The 7,698-nt window shown below is 34.4% G+C and overlaps 1 long non-coding RNA gene across 1 annotated transcript; it reads left to right on the forward strand.

Annotated features, from left to right (window-relative positions):
• The first annotated feature begins 5,593 nt into the window (after positions 1–5,593).
• LOC139824692 (uncharacterized) lies at positions 5,594–7,651 on the forward strand. The gene is made up of 6 exons (XR_011735231.1): positions 5,594–5,740; positions 5,812–5,947; positions 6,048–6,157; positions 6,228–6,296; positions 6,445–6,694; positions 6,762–7,651. It is a non-coding gene; the product is annotated as an uncharacterized lncRNA (long non-coding RNA).
• Positions 7,652–7,698: the final 47 nt, after the last annotated feature.

Here is a 7,698-nt window from a genome sequence, read left to right on the forward strand (position 1 = left end):
TTCGTACTATAAATTACCCACTTAGATGTAGTGCTGTAAACGTCGAGAACTTTTTGAATTTTGAAAAAAGTCGATTTTTCAGTCATTTTAAAAAATTTATATTTCAGCTTCTATATAACTTAGAGACTCGTTTGAGGCCGCATTCTTTTCGCAAAATTGCAATCTTAGCCTTGGGCGCTGCAATATCAAATAGTTAGAAGACGTTATAGATCAGGAAAAATTTTCTAACCACTTGTGCCATGTAAAACAACTCTTGTCAGAGATTTTCCACCAACATCAGTCGCGAGGAAATTCTTCATCACTCCCCTGTTAAACAAATCGTTCAAACGCTGAATACAACAATCTCAGATGAATGGTTATATTCAGAATATTCTCCGTTTTTGTTATATTATGCATGTTTCTACTTCTTAATAATATTTTGTATTTGTAATATAAACTAGTATCTTCAATCATTTTTAGTCGACAATGGAAACGCCCCGCGGCGAACAGAAGGCAGATATGCAAAAGCTGTTGCGAACTCTTGAACCTATTAATAATGAAAATTCTTCAGATAAAGCTACTGAAGAATTATGCGAGTCGGAAGAAAAAACATATGAAAACCGCTTTAAATGGTCCGTTACACCTCCGGAACAAGAAAAAACAGAAACAGATGAAGTACCAGATTATGAACCTTAAAGCCTGATCTACAATGTGCTCTTTGCTTCCTGTTTTTTGCTCTTAACCTGTTTGCGACTATCCCGTATTTCGCAATTGCGTTGCGTAAAGGTGCCTTTTCACGTTAACGCTCGACGCTCATTTTTAGCAAGTAAAAATCTTCAGAAATAATATCTTTTATTTATATATGTATCCATAAAATATTATTACTTGAAGATATTACTTGAAAATAATTAATATTTTACGTATTTTGAAGTCTATGTTTGATTGTACTGGGACGATTAACGACGATTCAGCGACGACGCTGAATATTAAACAAATTCAACTTCATTTCTTTGACGCTAGCGTCAAAGCGAAACCATCACGTTCACCTTGTTGACGCTCATTTTCAGCGTCTCATGAATTGGCACCTTAACGCGATGTTTTTTGTTCTCTGTCGCCCAAGATAAAAATTGACGAACTTCAGAAGAGACAAGAAACATCACGTTACGCGACGGAATTGCGAAATACGAGATAGTCGCAAAGAGGTTAAGAGCAAAAAACAGAAAGCAAAGAGCACATTGTAGATCAGGCTTTAGTGTTGGGCGATGCGAGGGATAAGAATACTCCAATAGATGCATGGTCTCTCCTTTTTACTGACGAAATGCTAAGTAAAATTGTCAAATATACTAACCCTGAGATTGCACGAAAACAAAAAAATGGTGCAAAATCAGATTTATCTGATTTGCCTGATATTAATCTCGAGGAATTAAAAGGCGTTATAGGAATTTTATACTTTCGCGGATTACGAAGAAAATATCCTAATTCTGTAGTATCATGGAGATTATATCGCTCAATTTCAAAACAGCGTTTTCGCTTTTTATTATCATGTTTACAGTTCGGTAATATAAATACATGACTACATGATGATTTAGCATCAATTCGTGACCTTTGGAATTCATTTGTATCGAATTGTCAAAAGTATTATTCGCCGGGTAATGTAACAATAGGCGAGCAGTTTCTGAGTTTTCCCGATGAATCGTCGGTTTTCTTCTCTCCTCATCATCCTTTTTATTATTGTATAGTAATAAAGGAACGAAAACCGGAGGATTCAAAATTATTACAATGAATGACTCAATAACAAGTTATATGGTAAATGCTATACCTAGATGTAAAAAAGACGATATAGAAACTCATGTTTATAAATTTATCAGAACCGATTCGTTACAGTCGCAGAAATATTACTTGTGATAATCTGTGCCTCTAATGCAAAACATGAAAAAGAACTTTTCACTTACAATTAGTATGGTTAAACAGTCCCTAAGAGGGATACCGCGAAATATGCTAAACTTTACTACGTCTAATAAGTCATATTTTCTTTATAAGAATAATATGACATTACTTTTATATTCGAAACAAAATAAAAGAGTTTTAGTATTGTCTTCTTTACATAAACGAGAAAACATAATTGCTGATGGAGAAGAACCAACCATCATAAAATTTTATAATTTGACTAAAAGAGGCACTGTGCACTGATAAATTTAACCAAAAATGTTGAAAATACTGCACGAAAATGTACTGATTGGACGATGAAATTTTTTTATACTATGTTAGACCAAAGCGTTATTAACAGTTACATTTTATATAACTTAAGCGAAACTAACAGACAAATGTCAGAAAAAAAGTTTTTTAAAACATTAGCTAAAAGTTTATAATGTAGAAAAGAAGCTTGAAGTCAGGTAAAATCAACCCTAAATATTTGTTTCAATAACTTGTCTGCAAAATATATTAATACAGTAGACAACGCAAAATATATTAATACAGTAGACAACGCGTTGGACAAATGTCTAAAAAATTGGTGTGGATATAATTATGGTCAATAGGGCAATAGATTGTGCAAATTTCAGCACAATAAAAAAAAAACATTTGTTTTTGGGCTGGATCACTTCGCATGGAATGTCCCATATGTTGTATGTATAAGTTGTCCAGCTGCCATTATATCCGCATGGAGAATGTCTTACTAAATGTGACATACTGACTACGCCAAAGAAAGTATTCGAAATAATCGTTTGATGAAGATTGCAGAAAAACATGTGAATTTCTTCTCCTCTTCTAAATAAAACGTCACGTACCGGACGAAACGATAGCCCTGCCGGACCGTGCGTTAATTCCGCCGAATTAATAGATAACTCTAAAGTAACTTTAAACTAATCCCCCGGCCCGGTCAAACGTAATGCATACGCATGAATTTCACGAAATGCGTCTTCTAACCAACGCACGATATCGAAACCTTCGGGAATGGAACGTATTTACAAATATATTTTTTCAAGATATATGAAAGTCGCTTTACATATGAAGTTTCCTTAGAACCGTTTTTGGCAACGAAAAGTTTCTAAATTTATATTTTACCCCCCCCCCTTTCCTACATGTGTGGAAAGTCATTTAAATCGTAAAAAGAATTTTCGGCGGGGCCCACCGCGGCGGCGCGGGCGGCACGGATCATGAGTTCGCACACAGAATGAGTTTTAACTTACTAAGAAGTGATTTCTCCATCTTGGACTTCCTATACTTTTTTGTTGACAACATTTTCTTCTTTTTTTGGCATTTTTTTTATTGAAATCAAAGATGCCGATCTTAAAGAAAACTTTGAATTTATTATTAATGTTGAAAAATATCAATTAATTAACCTTTTTTATTAATAATGCATAATATATCTCGAAAGTGTGTAAAAAATACTTAAAAAATCACTGGTCATTATTTAAAATCGGTAATGTTTACGACAAATTATCGATGTGTGAAGTGTAACATGACGGCCTCAACGCCGAAACTTTAAACCCCTGTAAGTAGACAACGCGTTGGACAAATGGCTAAAAAATTGGTGTGGATAATTATGGTCAATAGGGCAATAGATTGTGCAAATTTTAGCACAATAAAAAAAAACATTTTTTTTGGGCTGGATCACTTCGCATGGAATACCCCATATTGTAATTCGATTATGGAGCACTGTAAGCCTTTACGTTTCGGTAGAATAAAGTGCAATGTCAATCAGTGTCAAGAAATTTCTACAAACAAATTATTTTTAAAAGCACACTTATTCCATACACATAATATATTTACCACGAAAAGCAACTTTATATGGGGAGACAAATTCAGAATGCCAGACCGATATTTCACACACAAATGCAAGTACATTGGAAAGTGCACAATTTGTTCATCAGTGTTGCGTGTATATAGAAAGAATTATTTTCTGGAGCATCTGGAACGACATCGAGAAGTAATAGATGCAATCCCACACAGCAAAACTTGTTTCAGAAAGCTTTCCGAAAGATAACTTGAAAATTAATATTGAAATGTATAATTGAAATCATTCAGAAATATTTCTGAAACGTTTTATGAAAATCATATATCACTGAAAGCTTTCCAAAAGATAACTTGGCAATTAATATTAAAATGTAACATTAAAATCATTCAGAAGTATTTCTGAAACGTTTCATCGAAATCATTTATGACCCTTTTCACTGAAATATTTCTGAAATATTACGAAACATTTTAGAAAAATATTTCGTACGTAATGTCTAAAATACATATCATTGAAAGCTTTCCGAAAGATAACTCGGACAATAATATTAAAACGTAACATTGAAATTATTCAGAAGTATTTCTGAAACGTTTCATCGAAATCATTTATAACCCTTTTCACTGAAATATTACGAAGCATTTCAGAGAAATATGCAACGACGCCGCTAGGCGGCGCATAATAGTAAGACTAACTCGCAAGTAAATTTCAGTTGGGATCTAATATAAGCAGGCCTTCGGCGAAGCAAAATCATGACTATGATCAAGAATATGTTTTACGAAGGACAGGAAATTGTTCCGGATGATCCTATACAGGGTGATCCGAAACAATTTGATATGAGAAAAAGTATCTAAAATATTTCCCGTATATTTTGAAACATTTCAAAGATATTTTCGAAGCATTTCAGAGATATTTCTGATGCATTTCAGAGATATTTATTAGGCATTTCAGAGGTATTTCTTAAGCATTTCAGAGATATTTCTTAAGCATTTCAGAAATATTTCAGAAATATTTCTGAGATTTCAGAAACATTTCTGAAATCTCAGCTTGGCGGACATTTTAGCTTTCTGAAACATATCTGAAACATGTCTAAAATGTTTTTTTGAAAGTTTTCATATTTCATTGACAGTTTTTTGAAAGCTTTCTGAAATATTTCGATGCTGTGTGGGATACAAAGAGAAATAACAAGTAGTTGGGTATCGAAACATTTAACAGTCAACCAGAGAGATTGTAAAACAACTTGCAAACATTGTCAGTTTTTTCTACTAAAACAGACAATGGAATAAATTTCTTTAAAAATCATCTGGAGATAACTGCTATCGCAAACTGCTATCAGAATTAGAGGCAACGATACAACAACCTGTAGCTGAAGAAAATTATTCATCTACAAGTTCCCATCATGATAATAGACATAAGCAAACTTCTGGAAATCAACGAGATCAGCAGAGATCCGCACCGAGTACTTCTACATCAATGAGTGACGACAATTTTCATGAGATTATGCAACATCGAAGTGAAACAGAAACATTCGAACAGATGAAACTGCTTGAACAAGAAACAGAAATAGCAGACTTTAATTTCGAACTGGAAGATAAAGATTTTGAAATGTGTCACCCAGATTTTGAAATGTATAACCCAGATTTTTTGAAAGTGAAACAGATTTATCAGACCTGCTGAAATCGTCTGAATCAAAAAATGTTTTATCGCAAATAAGATCTGCACCGAATACGTCTACATCAATGAGTGACGACCATTTTCATGGGATTATGCAACATTGAAGTGAAACAGAAACATTCGAACAGATAAAACTGCCTGAACAAGAATTGCCCGAATGTGCACTAGTTCAGGAATTTCTTTGAAAAAGAATAGACGTCATAGATGGTATATGCATAAAAAACGTTTCTAGAAATCGGTTATAAAACGTTTCGGAAAAACACTTATAAAACATTTCTGAAATAACGTGTATGTGCTACCTGGATCAAGTTCTTGAGGGCAATGCGATATTGACAAACGCCAACGTGTGACGAAGTAGTCAGTAAACATTTTCTTTTAATTTTAGTATACATATATATTTCAGTTTGTCATTAATATCAAGTAATTAGGTTTTAGATAGCTACGGACTTTCAATATTTAACGTCAAAGACCATTCTACTGGAAAATATGTATAACTAGAGATATTGAAAATCCTAATGATAACTTTGGCAGTAAATATACCATTAAGCTACCAAATGTGAATACGTAAGTATAGAATATGTTTGACAAATACATAGATTTTCGAAATTATTGATACAAATATTATATATATATACATATATATATGACGATATCGTATTTTCAGGTAAAAATCAGATTAAACAGGAAATAAGTAAAGACTCTCCTGCACTGTATTGGCTAGAACCTCATCAAACTTCCGATGGTACACATCCCCTCTTAATAGCTAACAGCAAGGTGAATTGTAAAAGAATAATTTAGTTCTCCTACATCAACGTTTATTGTACTCACAAATCAATATTTTCAGCTTACATATGCCAGAGCTATATTTCCCTGTCAAGATACACCATCAAATAGAATCGCATTCGATTCGGAGGTAAGAATTAAACACAGTATGCATTTTGTATTTATTTGTAAGCACAGTAATGTCTGATTGATTGACATTGATTTTAGAACGTCTTTCGACGTTGTCCGATACCCAGTTTTCACTTCTAGCCTTTTTAGTAATTTTTTCGGTTTTTCAGCAAGATATGGAACTAGCCTATCGTCGCAACCCCCAACCTGGAGGATCATTCTGGACCAACTAATTAACGTCTCTTCCGAAAAACGGAGCCCAGTTGTCTCCGCACGGGAATTGTCTTCTCGTGCGCGAGAGGGTGCAGCTTTTTTTCGGAAAATTAATTCCATGCTACATGACTCTAGTGGACTCAAACTCGGTTCCACAGATTACGAGTCTGGCGCTCTACCACTAGACCACACTGCTCCCTAAATAAGGTAAATATACTTTTCTATATTCAGATTGTTTTGTAGTTGAGTAACTTATCGCGCACGTATCTCGCAGGTTTCTCTGGCTGCGCTTGTGTATCAAAAGTAGATGGTTAGAAAATGGACAAATACAAACGGACGCTTTAGAGTTTGCTTGCAAATATTGTATGCCAAAATATGCCTGCCCAATATTCCGCGATTTGTACGACTTGGACGAAGAAACTCGTAACTTGGCCATCTCATAATTTATGGATGATAAAAAACGTATTAAAATACTTTCCGAAACTATAAAACAATTGGAATCCATTCTTATTCCATAATACAATATGATTATTATTCAACAAATATCCTATATATATTAACTGACAGAAGATGATATGTCAAATAGAAGTTAACATAAGTTTGTCCTGATTAATACAATGTAATTATAAGTTGTTAATATTCTATGACATACAGGTCTACAGCAGATTTGCGCTTTTCGGCCGATATTGCTTACTGTTAACCTCACTCCTCTTGTTTCATAGCACATATGTTGTTTACGGAGCCATACGGGGGTGTTGCACGAGAGATGGAATTCCATAAGATACCGAACTTCCTCGCTCCAGCGTGAGTTAGCGCTACAATTAACGGTATTACGATATTCGAAGAGGGATGTGGAATTCCAGAAATCGAGCTTTTTCAATGTTTTCTCGCCGCAGAAAATATTGCTAAAGTAGTATATAATTTTAGTACTTTTGAGGCCCAACAACCTCCCCGAAAAAATCCCAAGAAAAATTATCCCCAAGAAATTCGGGAAGTTTTTCCCAAGAACAAACTTCCCCAACAGGAACCTCTAAATCTCCGATCTCCCCAACACAAACCCCTCCAAAAAACCTCCAAGAAATAGAACAAACTCCTTCGGCAGGAACAAGCGAGGAAACGGAAGAATTACAAATGTGTCCTAAATGCGGACAATCTTTCACAAAAGAGGTGTTTCATCTGCACGTTGTGCAATTGATGGCACCAGGTCTTTG

The sequence above is a fragment of the Temnothorax longispinosus genome, unplaced genomic scaffold (genome assembly GCF_030848805.1).
Source record: "Temnothorax longispinosus isolate EJ_2023e unplaced genomic scaffold, Tlon_JGU_v1 HiC_scaffold_519, whole genome shotgun sequence".
Lineage (NCBI taxonomy): Eukaryota > Metazoa > Arthropoda > Insecta > Hymenoptera > Formicidae > Temnothorax > Temnothorax longispinosus.